Genomic DNA, 14,511 nt, shown 5'->3' on the forward strand with positions numbered 1-14,511 from the left:
ACAGCTGGCAGGGCATTTTTGCGCCCCCGTGTTCCATTTGTAGATCTCGTTTTGATGCAGTGCTTATTCACTTTCAGTCTAAATCTGTTGAGCATCTTTTTCCTCTATGTTTGTGCATGGTTGTTACTGCTGCATTAAGTTCATATGTGTCTCAACTGATTGTAGTTTGCTTCGAACATTAAGTCCACTTTGTGATAGGACACCCAGTTGCTCACTGATGCATGTTTGTGTCATGGCCTACTGCGTATGAAGTAATTATCTAAAGGAGATTGTGTGCTTGTTGATGGCTAGTTGACATCCTGATTTTTTAACTGAATTCAGGTGCAGAGATCCAAGGCTTGGAGGAGGGTACCCACTGAAGGCTGTCAGCAAGATAACAATATTGTTAAGCCTGCATGTTGTGTGCTCGAGTGAGCAAGTTGAGGTCTGTAGTGTGTGGCTTGCGTATGTGATCAATTTAGGTGCTATGTTTGGCCTTATTATTGGTTACACTATATACTTGTTGATTTATGTTGACGTGTGAGTGCATTGCGCTGCCTACTATCATGCTCTCGTGGCTAATTTATATCAGTTCTCTGACTAACATTAAACTTGGTTTTATGCTTCTGATGACTGTGTGTGCGTCATTTCTCTCTTAGGCTATCGCTTTTTACTCAAGGATTTAAACAGGACCATCTAGCTAGTTAAATTAGTTCATGCATTTTGTAAGATTGTGTTTTATTGCTCTGAGAATTTTTGTAGACTTTGCCCTAAAATGACCTGAAATGTTCATTAGTAGTTCCAAGTCACACTCCTGTTTTGGTAATATTATTTTTCATGTGGCATGTATTGTGTTGTGACTGACTTTGTTAGTCTGAAGATATTTGTACCTTATCTTTTTGGATTTTGAGGGAAAATGGCTAAAACACTACCCTTCATTTTAAGGCTGCAGTTCACTACTCTGTGTCTATTTTTACTCCTTGCACAATTATAGGCTATTTTCTTGAAAAGTCTATATTGTTTCCCATGATTCGATAGGTCCAGTTATTTCTTAACCCATTTTTATCCCTATTGTTCAAAGAAATATGTTGACTGGAATCTGGGCTAACTAAATAGCCTTACTGTATCTGTTAAACCTTGGTACAACAAAAAATTGCTACCTGAGCAGACACCATATTTTTTGTTTTAGCTTGATGGAGCTGTGTTAATTATTGTTAACTTTTATTTTATGTGATGCAAACTAATTTGATCTTGCAAGTCTCTATCAATCTGATTCGGTTGTTAATTGGTCTTTTCATCTTCTTGTCATGAAAATTAACATCATGTGCAAATCTGTTCAGAAGACATGGATGATGATGAGTTGGGTTTTGATGGTCAATCTATATATGGTGAGAGTGATGATGAGTTTCATATGAACTCTGAAGATGACAACAACTCTGGCTCAGGTGAGGTAATAAGTTTACTTGAGTATTATAATATAGAAATGTTATATGTTGTTAGGGCACCTGTTTATTATAATATGGTATATCTTGTTTCCTTTTTTTAGGATCCAAATTCCTCAGATGATGATATTGATCGTGATGAAATTGTGAGGACTTTTAAGCATCTGAAAGAAGTCTTAGTATGTTCTAAAACTTGACATCAGTCTGTGTCTCTGAGTATGGCGTCGAGTGCTTTCTTACTCGCCCTCATCACCGTGCAATTCAACCACGTAAAGATCAAACTATTGATCAACAAGATCACAACCTACTTCAACCCATACATACAAATCACCATCCTTCTGTGTTAGTGTGTCTTTTTTGTCCACTATGTGTGAATGTAGTAACCTTTGATAGCAAAGACAAGCATAAGCTTGAGGGTTGTGGAGGTCGCTCTTGTTCTTGTAAAGATGACACATGCTTTCTCCCATTACTTGTTGTAAATATTTGGTTGTTTTCAGTTGCCAATAGAGGAAGTTCGCCCTCAGAGGTGGAACTCTTATCAGGAGCAGCAGCCTGTTTGAGGAAGTTGCTTTTTCCTAAAGTTATATAGTTTGGTATGTGTTCTTCCATTTACTTGTTCTATGTGACTGTATATTATTTGAAGTGAACTATGTATATAGGTCAATATTAGTCTTTCTGACAAGTGATTACAAGTCAATATCATTTGTGATTTGTGCTAGCATATTTTTGAATCCGTTTATTTTGATGTGTGCCAACACACACCTCTTTTTTGTCCTTGTCCTTTCATAGAAAAAATTGTCTCTTGTGATCTGCGCTAAAACATGTTGAAATCTGTTTTTTGTGATTTGTGCCAACATACACCAAGTTTTTGTCCTTGTCCTTTCATAGAAAAAAAATTTGTCTCTTGTGATTTGTGCTAATACTTCATGAACTTTTATAATTCTGATTTGTGCCAACGCACATCTCATTTTTGTCATTGTCCTTACATAGAAAAAAATTATTTAATGTGATTTGTTCTAACACATATTGAAGTTTGTTTTTTGTGATTTGTGCCAGCACACACCAATTTTTTGTCCTCTGAGACAAATAAAACATTCAGTTACACAATTGCAATCACCAACAATGTAATTCGCAGCTACTGGGCACTGCAATTTTAGTTCTCAGCATATGTAATTGTAGTTCTGGGCATAATTTAATTTAAGAATGTAACATCATGTTCATTAAACAAATTACATAAATTAATTGGTCATTGAATTTGACTGCATCCCTCCTTCTGATTGATAAATTTCGCTTTCCTTCTGTTGATCATCTTTGATTACCATGTCCTCAGTGTTCTGTTGCTTGGTGATCAATGCTACCATTTGATGTTTCCTTCCTCTTCTTTCTTTTTGGCTTCACCGGAGAGCCTACAAAACACTATTAGTACACATAAATAAGAATTTTTGCATTTGGATTCAAATTCTATTTGTATGTACTGAAATTCTATTTGTATATACTCAAATTTTTTACCTACACTGTCGATGTCATTTGTTTTCTTCTTTTTCTTCTTTTCTGCTGCCACCAGTTTCTTCTTTATTTCTTCTATATGTGTCTTTATTCTGACAGGTTTAGGTGGCCTTCTCTTTCTCTGAATTTTTTCTGGATCATCTATTTCAGTCTGTGGATCTCCATCTTGAGCTGCTATAGTTTCTCCTTCTTCATTTCCTTGCTGGTCATTTTGTGCTTCACCTATTTGCTGAGCAAATAACATTCTATCTAAATTGATTTCCATCTTGTCGAATTTTGCCATAAGGTATTCCATGGCTTTCTCATTTTTTGATCCTTTTGAATTCAGTATTGTTGACTTCCTGGATAATATGTTGAATCTCAATAATGATCTTGTTGCAACAGTTTCTTCTTCTTCTCTTTCAACATGTATCTTCATATCATTTTTTCTCCACCTGTCTAAGAAGTATTTATCTGGAATTATGCTAATTTCCTTTTCAATGACTATTTTCGGGATATGAGAGCAGAGTATCCCATCTTTACTGAATTTTGCACATATGCAGGTAAATTCTTCTTCGCCTTCTGTTATGTCAGTGTTTACTATATATCTCCTGAACCTATGAACCTCCTGAATCTGGTTACTTTTTTGCCACACCTCAAATGTTTTCCCATCTTCGGTTTCCCTATAGTTCAGCCTTGATATTGCCTTTAGTTGTAGCTTGAACTTTTTGAATATGTTTCGGTTGTATAGCTGTTGTGCCTGCTGCTCTATTCTGTAGCCAAATATAAATTCTTTTGGCTTTTCTGCTTGCTATAGCTGTCCTCCAGCCTTTCTGCTCGATTTATGGTATCAACAATCCGATTGTACTCTTTCATAAAGCTAATGATACTATAGGTTGGTCCTACATTGTCTTTAAACCTAGCATTTGTTGCCTCACTCCTGGATGTGGTTTGTATGAAGGGGAAGAAGTCATTTTTGTAGTAGATCGGGATAAACCTTTTCCTCATCTCCACATTTTGGAAATGTAGTGATTCCCTTGACGGTTTCTTTCCTCAATCATTCTCTTCGAAAGTTGCTCAAATTCTTCCTCTTTTAGACTATTGTTCACTATATCTTCGAAGTCTTCATATAGTCCTTCGTTTGTTGCAAAGACCATGACATTCTTATAGTAGCATTTGGTCTTTTTGTGGAACAAGCAACTTCTATGCTTTGTGTTTATGAAGACTTGCTCTATTGCTAATTTCATCGCCATGTCTTGGTCTGTGATGATCGTTTGAGGGTGTTTTCATCCCATTGCTTCAACGAAAGTTTGAAATACCCACTTAAAAGAGTCCACTGTCTCATCATGCAGGAAAGCACATCCAGAAAGGCAACTTTGCCCATGTCCTGCGATTCCAACAAATGGTGCAAAAGGTAAGTTGTATCGGTTGGTCATATATGTCGTGTTAAAACTTACACATTCTCCATAATCTGCATAATATTTCATAGAAGAACAGTCTGTCCAGAACAAGTTCCTCACTCTCTTGTCCTCATCTAAATCAAACTTGTAAAAGAAAGATGGATCCTCAGTTTGTTTCTTTCTGAAATAATATAGTACTTGTGTCATATCTGATCCTTTAACTTCACTATTCAGCTTTGTCCTATAGTTGCTGATATCTTTCTTTTTCATCGGTAGAGCTGGAAGCCCCCCTCTCAGATACAATAGAATAGAAACCATCTTCCTAGTCGGGATATTGTTATCGTTCAGAGTCTTGATAAGTCCTTTTTCCATTTTTGTCATTCACTTGTGACCAGAAAATAGCTGATCCCTATCTCCAGGGCATAGCTCGTGATTATGCTCCAAATCTAGAGTTTTCATCTTCCATATAGCTCCTTCTTCTTTCACCATCATAACACAAGGACAATCTGACTTCTGCTAAACATTTGTTTTCATTCTCCTTACCGGTTTTTTACAACATCCTTGTCTACTTTAGCTTCTTCTTGCTCTTAATACTTTTGTTCCTTTTCTTTTCCTTGACGATTGCATCTCATTGTCTCTTTGACTACCTCATTATTTCTCCTCTTACTTTGAGTTCTTGTCGTATGTGTTATGGCAATTTGAAATCCAGCTAGGAACGCATAGAAGTTGAAGAAATGGTGAGCATCATGCCTAGTCTTAAATTCCATCGATAGTTGTGGGGTGTACTTGCTGTTGATTGGTGCATTGTCGCCTTCAGATGTTGCAACCTGCTCATTTTTTATGAATTGTTCAATCTCTTCCTCCGTCGGTTCCTGGATGCCATTTACATGCTCATTATCATCTGTTATAGCTGATATAATATCCGAACTTGTTGGTTCTGTTGCTATGATCCTCAAGTCATTTTCTCCCATTGTTGGTTGATCATCTTGATTTTCATGCTGCACCTGTAAACATATTAGCAGCAATCTTAGTTTTTGAGTAATGTCATTTATAATACAAATATTTTTTTAGTGTGGATTGAAATAGTTGAAGAGATCATTTTTTATGTACTTTGTCAATGTCCATGTTATTGAATACATCAGTTTGCCAATGGTATTGTTGAATTTTAGATCTACCACCATTAGCTATGCTTGTCGTTGCTCCATCATCATCAACGACGATTGCCAATTCTCCATCCTATTTTTGCAAAGATAAGTTTTACTTTGATGCCGGTACATATTTGTATTGCTTCTAAATGTAATCAAATTGGCTCAGCTGTTTGTATCTACCTCATATGATAACCTTGACTCTGATATTGACCAGTCAGTTTATGGTCCAAAGATTCCATCCAGATCTTTAAGGCTCATATTCTGTTTTATTTGTTTGAGAATGAGAATGGTTACCATTTATAATATAACACAACTAGTTTGACAAGCATATATAATATAGTTTTACCTCATTCCTGTCATTTCCATGCATCATCTTTGTTCATGATCCTTGCATCTCTTCATGTTGCTGCACAGTTTTTAATGAAGCATTGAAATTACAGTCCTATTATGTTGAATTTACATTGTACATATGTGTGTAATTTGCATATGTCTGGACTATAATTTTTGTATACTAGTATTATAAATTTTACATGCGTATTCTTGTCAGTCTAATTATCCTCCTGAGAGTTCATGATTTGTTTCAGCATAAGTTCAGTGTAGCCTCCCTGCATTAAAATATATTTTAGTCAAAAAACAACCTTCTTATCTAGGCATTTTTGAATCTAAGCAATAATTTTGCTCACCTTTTTGTATGTGAAGGTATTTAAAAGGTCACTAGAACAAGTTGTGCCTGCAAATATTTGATAAGGAGCTGACTGCACTTCCTTAATTGCTTCTTGTGAGATCATTGATGTTGGATAATCATCACATCTGCTTGTTGTGACATACATATTATTCTGCTTCATAAAAAAAGCAAGCAGCTGAGTACTTATATAGCTTTTTATCAGATTCTTCTTTTTTCATTGCATCATTGAATTGTGTTTCTTACCTCAAGTAGTTGATCAAACTCGACTGGTGCTTGTATTAGTTGCATAAGGGAAGCAATTGAAACCTACAAGAAAATGAAGAAGCCATTAGTTCTTATTTATTTATTGTTTGTGTCAACTGTTTTGAATTAGGAGTAATTTTACATCATTGTTGCTTTCTCCTTGGCAAATCATTTCCTCGTAATTCTAAATCTGATATTGTGCCTCTGACATTTCCTGCTGCCTTGTTCATCTTTCTAGATTCATGTTCTGTTATAACATCCAGATTTCATGTTTTGACAGTTAGAAGGTTTCTCTTCATTACATATTCCATGCATCTAACACACACAAGGAGATTGGATTCAAATGATCGGTGTACTAACCTTGGCTGTTGAGGTTTGTGGTTCCTCTTTGATCTCCATGCATTGAACCTAATATTGTGCAAAAGCTAGCATTAGGTGTTTAAATTTGGTCTGATTACAGAAGCCATGTAGCAGTATTTTCTGGTTGTATTTGTGAAATCTTGCCAAAACTGCTAATTGAATTGATAGTCCTAGTGGTATGAATACTTGCATGAGCTGGTTTCTTAAATTATATACATGTACAAAATAATTGCATTAATAGGAAATACTAATTGCACTATTTTGAAATCTGCAATTTTATCTTTCAGATTTTGTAATTCTTTTACAAGAGGAATATAGGAAATGCAGAACATTTATGTGTGCTATGGCTACAAAAGTACTTTATAGAAATTGGCCAAGAAAAATGTGTTTTTCTATATGTGTGTGTGATTTTGCTAGCTGCATGATCCTCTTATCTCACGTAATATATGCTGGATCTACTCCTTGTTCATAGTGAGGAACCATGGAACTAGGGCCAGGCCCTATTGCTGGATGAAGTACAAGGTGTAGGCTATCCTTTTGCTCTCTGATGACCACAGATTCCATGGATGTAACAATTACAAGCAGATTGGGTTGATAAGATTTGTGTGCTAACTGTGGTTGTTGAGGTTTGTGCTTTCTCTTTGATCTGACCTGTGCTCCTTTCCTGTGTTCTACATGATTTCTCCAGCTTTCTCCTGCTCTGCATGAGTAGAGCAACGCCTTTTCTCACGCAGAGCAGATCTGATCTCCAAGCAGATCATTTCCCCTATTTTCTTTGCTTCTTTCTTAAGTATACCTGTTATATTCCTATGGAATTCCTGTTTGTTGGGCTTATGGGCTGCTACATGTTTAATGGGCCTCTCTCTTTCATCTTAGTTATTGGGTTTTTCAATTGCACAGAACTTACATCTAACAACAACAACAGATCTGGTCTGTGCGGGCCTTTTTTGTCTGATGGAATTTGTGTGCTAGCTTCTCCTAAAACACATGGTTTTTTCCCTGTTGTAATTTGTGTGTTTTTTAGGCAGCCAACAACTATGTGCCAACTTCTCCTAAAACACATGGTTTTTTGTCTATTGGAATTCGTGTGATTTTTAGGCAGCCAACAACCATGTGCTGGCTTTGGCTGAAACACATGGTTGTATAGTACACAGACTCAATAATTTTGGCCCAAATTTAGATATTCAAACAACTAGATATTTTGATTTCACAGTCTATGAACATTGTAAACGTCTAGCATCACATGGACATAACCCTTCATGTCTTGTTTTTGGCTTGGGGACATCTAGAAGCACATGGACATAACCCTGCATGTCTTGTTTTTGGCTTGGGGAGGATCCTCAGACAATACAGAACGTTTTTGTCGCTCTTGATGCAAATTTGCAATTTACAGACATAAACTTTTTTTTGCAGCGGTAACATGGCAACTCATTATAACTATGGTATTCTACATAAATATGAACATGCACCAGGTATTGATGTAATTGTGGACAATATTGGAGGATCCTATCTCCATTGCAATCTAAACTGCTTAGGTATCATTGGCTTCAAAGGAGGCGCTTAGCTAAAGTGACTAGAAGTTGGGCTTATAGGATGTTTGATCATAAAGGTGTCTCAGTTGCCTATGCTAGTACTCAATGGATATCATAATGCACACAAGACATTTTGTGTAGCCCTTCACAATCAGAACAGGCACCGTGATTTGAGGAGATAGAGCCTTCCATTTTTTCAGGGTGGAGGGAGCCAACGAGAGAAGGAAAAATGGTTTGAATCGCGCAATCACCACCGCCCCACCTCACCGTGAATTGTCCGGCCCTCACTTGCAACCCCGGTCGTCTGCCCATCTCGCCTCCCATAATTAATCATGGTGATTTGGTAATCACGGTGTATCACATCGTCCATCATGATCCCCTCTGTGATCTTCCTTCCCATGCATGGTCAATTTCCTTCATGATCTATCACCCCCGCATGGCCGACTTCAATTCATGCTTCCTCCGCTGGCCTACCACACGAATGTTTGCCTGATCTTGTACAAAATAATACCTCCTGATTGAGCTGCTAACGGAGCTCGTGCCAAGAGCGTGTGTGCAGTGGCAGGTGGATCGGAGGATTACCGGGACAATGTCATATCACCATCGATGCCAACCTCACCATCTATCAGTTCATGAATCTATCCTCACACCATGGTCAGCCTGCCCCTCTATCTATTGTTGGTATTTCTTAGCATCAATACCAGGATTGTATTCCTAGGTAATGACACTAGAAATGCCTTGGTGGTAGTTGTTAACGTTTACAGAAAAGATCCACAAGTGCATAGAATTATCGTTGTAGCATTTCACCCGGAAGTATTCAGGGTATCGTTAATTTATATTTTTCCAAAGGAAGGCATGGTGTAAAAGTATCTATTTAGTTCATGAACAAGATGACATTACTATATAATAGACCAAGGTTCATGACAGGGGTAACCATGATTGGTATTGAGATAGTGTGACACACACAAGCCATCTCTCAGGGATAGAAGAAAAGAAAGAATAAAGAATAAAAGAATGAATCCTAACAGGAGCAGGCATATCCTAAAATAGCTATGCAAAGAATAGCAGGTAATCATACAAATACATGGTTAAGATCTAGCTCTAAGCATACAGATGGATGGGGAGATCTCCGAGTACTGGTCTGCTAGCAACCTCATGAGGGAATTTACGAACTCCTATACGAATACCCGAACATGGGGATTACAAGGGACGGACAGGGCTGCCACCACCTGTCGCCTACCCCTCAACCGTGTAGCACCGTCACATCCCCCGTATACCTGAGCACCACGCCCATGTATAAAGAAACTACCCTTATCCTCCCGGGGCTCTGACCCTATGGATCAACAAGCATAGGACAAGGGCAAACCTGAAGGAGCGACGAACCGCCACCTCAACTTAGCTCTAATTCTAACCATATATGTTGTATGAATGATTAAGCAGAAAGCTTCATATGCTAGATGAATAACATACGAACTTTGCTCTAATTCTATAACATAACAATATTGATAGATTGAGAACAAGAACATAGGAAAACTCTTCATATTATTCATACCAAAAGTTCCCAAGTTGCTCAAGCTCTCCAAGGTAGCTTCTCCTAGCTCCAAATACTACTAAAATATAAAAGAGTACAAGTGGAGTGAGAGAGTAGCTCAAGGTGTGGTGTGTGTGAGTGAGGGAGCTCTTCCCCGCCTTATATACTACTCCTATGACAGTTTGAAGGGAATATTCTGAGGAGATCCTCTGGAGTGAATGTACCGCCACACAGGAGCTGGGCCCGAGTGGCGACAATAGGGGTGCGGCCGCCCCTGGGCAGCGCCTCCCCACGATTACTTTTGGCTGGCAAGCTGCATGTTGGGCCTAGGCTGCGTCCAAGTGCGCTTGAGGCCCAGAATTGCCAGGTAGGTGGGCCTTTTCTCTGATTCTTTGTGTAGGTCTGCTTTACGCTTTCCTCTTTTGCGCACTTTGACTGCTTTTTCCAGTGTATTCATGTATGTGTCCTCCGAAACACTAATTCTCCAATACTTGTGGAAATATATCAATATAAATAACATATGTGCGTAAGTTGTGCTAGTTCTTCTTTGTTTTTCTCTTATTTGGCGGTCGGATTTGGTTGACAAGGACTGCCAACAAGATCCCCCAAGCTTACCCCTTGCTGGTCCTGAGCAAGAGCTAAGACATTGGTTGTTGATCAGGAGTTGCTGCAATGCTGATTACATTTCAAAGGTACCATGTCTATAACAAAGTTTTCTTCCTTGATTTGAATATACCGACGTTTTATCCACCCCTCATTCCTTGTCACCTATGGAGCTTATTAGCTTTTTCCAAGTCTTTGGTAGTTGCAAGATAGAACGGTTTATAGAATCACTAGTCATTCATTCTTGGATCAACATTTATTTCTGGAGGTTTTGAAAGGTTTTGCAAATAAAAGTAAGTTCCTCGAGTGATTCTTTTGATCGCTCAATGTGTATAATCCTCACCAAAGGCTTTTGATGTTTGTCTTTCTTTTCATCCTACTTCTAAATGGCCTATGTGGAGTTTTTTTGGGCAGGTATGAAAGCGAGGCATACTTGCACCACATAATATTGCTAAGTCAAAAATCAGATCTAAGAAGATGCAAGTCATACACTTTGATCAAGAAGTGCAAGTGTGTGGAATTTTAAACTTTTGTTTGAACTCCTTTTGCATGCCTCTCTCTCTTTTGCTTTGGTTTTGAAAATATGGGCTATCTATTTTTCTTCTCTTTTTTCTCATGCTCTTCGGCATAGATATTTATATATTTTTTCTCTCATGCTTTTTAGCATGGATTTTTTTTGCATAGCCCATATTTTCTTTTGGCAAAAGGAGAACTTGGAGAGAGAGGTTCATGACACAATGATGGAGTCATTTTTATTTGGTGAATGGATGGCATATTTTTGCGTAACTCTCAGTGTAAGAGTCAGCATAATTATATATGGAGTGTACGTGAATCTTGATCATGGGTGCATGACAAGGATGTCAACAAGGGTCACAATAATTTGACAAAACTCAACATGATAACAAGTAGCATATGACTAAGGTTTTTGCAATGTATAATATCATATGGCTTTGGTAGGATATATCATCATTAAGGAACTTTTGAATTTTAGCATTTTGAAAATAAAGCTCCGGATGTCAAGTTTCTCATAGAACAAATTTGTAGCAAATTCTATTATATCATATCATAACTCGCAACAACTTAGACAAGGATCATGCATTTGCAACGCACAAGTTTCAAGTTTTTTTAGATTAGACATTTTTAGCCAATAAACTCAAATCTTTGGGAAAGCTAAGTTATAAACTAGGTACAGAAGAAATATAAGATAGAGCAACTATTCATCATTTCAACAAGGATGAACTAAAACATTCTTACTATAAATACGTGGAGTGGAATAAATATTTTTGGTCTTTTTATCATATTTTATTTATTATTATTTTATTTATTTTTATTATTATCTCTTTTTAAGGTAATGGGTTTGTAGGATACATGTTACCTCTTAAGTGGAGGGTTCCTCCCCCAAGCAAGCTCGAGACCTATGATCTGAAGTTGTATCCCTGTGGATCTTGTTGAAGGTTCGGTCTCCCTGTGCTCTTTGGTTTTTCCAGCATGGTTAGGATATGGTGGATCACGAGTGGACTTACCACCCCTCGTGGTCACCACATTGATGACTTCAAATGAATTCCCAGGTTGCCCCGGGATCTTCTCAGAATCAATTGCAGGAATTGCGGCAGCAATTTGAGCCAATTGTGTTTCAAACATTTTATTAAAGCTCAATTGATTTTTAACGGAAGAGTTTAAACCTTCTATTTTTGAATTAATATTTTCCAAAAATTTATTGTTAGAGGCAAGTTTCTTTATTAGGTTTTCATTTATTTTAGCTTGCCCTAACACTAGATCTTTCAAGGAGGGTTGATTTGAAAATGTTGAATTATATGACGAGTTACCTCCCTGATATTTTGGGCGCGACTGGTTCCACCCATGACCTCCTTGTGGATGGAACCCATTGTTGTTGTTCAGCGCATCTTCACGGGTTTCAGGGCAGTAGTTCCCCGAGTGTCCGATATTTCCACACAACTCGCATAGCATATGCGAGTCGAGTGCTTGGACGGTGACATAAGTTGCTTCTTTTGTGGCAGCGCGTTTGTCCAAGCATTTTATTAGGAGGTCAAATTTTGTGGCCAGCATATCTACTCCCTCCATGGTATGCATATCGTCTTGTCGGGTTTGGAGTCTTTCTTCACTCTACCCCTGGTTGGAGATCATCTTCTCAATTAGAGTCGTAGCTCCATTGATCGTGACTGAGAGGAAGGCTCCACCAGCAGCAGCATCTATGTGGGCTCTAGATATGGGTGTTAACCCATTGTAGACGTTCTAGAGTATGAGCCAATTCTCCATCCCGTGGTGTGGGCAGGCAAGGATGTATTCTTGCAGCCTCTCCCATGCTTTGGGGATGGATTCATGTATATTCTGCTGGAAGTTGGGAATTCTCCCACGTAGGAATTGGTTTTGCCCATGGGAAAGAACTTCGCGAGGAACATCGTGGAACACTTGTTCCATGTGTCAACAGCTGTCTGGTCCTTATAAAACCACTATTTCGCCTTCCCGAGGAGGGAAAACGGAAATAGACGGAGTTGGATGATCTCGGTGTTGACTCCCTTGATGATGATGGTGTCACAAAGCTCCAGGAACTGTTGGAGATGTGCGTTGGCGTTCTCACAAGGTAGTCCACATAATGGACTTGCCTACACCATTGTAATGAGCCCGGTCCTCAGCTCAAAATTTGCATCACCCACGTTGACAGTGGGCCCAACGGGCATGTTGGCAACAGCGGGGACGGAGAACTTGCACGGGGTCTTTTTGGCCATCTTGGTTAAAGCAGATGGTTCTGAAGTGAGAGGTTCGATTGCTGGTAGAGTAGCGTCAGGAAGTACGAGACCAAGTTAGGGCTTCCTTAGCAGTGACTCTAGATTCTCAATAAAGTTTGTCGGCAAGTCGAAACCACTTGTACACTATCCTGTTTTCATCCACAACAGGAGAAAACAGGCAGAGTTATCCTGCATGAGCAGTGGTTACTACACAAACATATTATCATGAACATATCCTACTAGATTCTTTTAACTAGTGCCTTTTCCGGCAACGGCGCCAGAAATGCTTGTCGACATTTCTTAGCATCACTACCAGGATTGTATTCCCAGGTAACGACACCAGAAATGTCTTAGTGGTAGTTCTTAACGTTTACAGAAAAGAACCGCAAGCGCACGAAATTACCGTTGTAGCATTTCACCTGGAAGTATTCAGGGTATCGTTAATTTATATTTTTCTCAAAGGAAGGTGTCGACGAAATATGGTTGGCAGTGTACCTAGGGGTATGCCCAAGGTAGTAGATTGTCGGCAGACAGATGCGCAAGCCACAAACAAGACGATGACGCAAGACAGACACGAGGTTTTATCCAGGTTCGGCCGCAAAGAAGGCGTAATACCTACGTCCTGCGTCTGATTTGTATTGCTGTATGTCAATGAGAGATGTTTTTTAGAGGGGTCCCCTACCCACCTTATATAGTCCGGGGGGTAGGGTTACAGATCTAGAAACTAATCATAGTCAGTTACAATTGCCATAGGTGGTAGGATAAGGATTCCTATTCTAACCGACCAAGATCTTGCTTGATCGCCAAATCTATCTTGACTCCTTGCGCGGGACTCCGAACAGGTTGGCCGGGCCGCGCGTCGTCTTTTGGTGGACCAGACCCACTGATCCAGGCCGGCCCAAGCTTAACCGTAAGGGTATAGGGGTTAATACCCCCATAGCTAGTCCCCGAGCACTATGTATTATGCTGCAACACGCCACTTTAACCTTCTCCGAAATAGTGAGGCTTGAGTCTTGACATCTCTGACCACCGTTGTCGCCGGAGAAGTAGGTTGTTCAAATAATGTATGGTGCTCTGAAGAAAAAAGAAAAAGATTTCCGTCCTGTGAAGTGTGCCCACTTGTATTTCTGAAAAGAAATGTAAGTGAATCTTGAAACATAGCATCCTTGATCATCAGAGGCGTAGGGGTCGAAAAATAAACACATTCACCGCAAGGTGAAGTGTGCCCACTTAGTCCCCGAGCCTGGTAGTAGGTGACGTAGGCACGTGGTGCCAGGGTCTAAAAAGAATTACTAGTTAAATTGATAAACCAATCGTCGTACAGGCGATACGAGATGCACCGGCAGGTGCATCGTA

This window comes from Miscanthus floridulus, chromosome 9 (assembly GCF_019320115.1).
Source record: "Miscanthus floridulus cultivar M001 chromosome 9, ASM1932011v1, whole genome shotgun sequence".
In the NCBI taxonomy this organism is placed as follows: Eukaryota; Viridiplantae; Streptophyta; class Magnoliopsida; order Poales; family Poaceae; genus Miscanthus; species Miscanthus floridulus.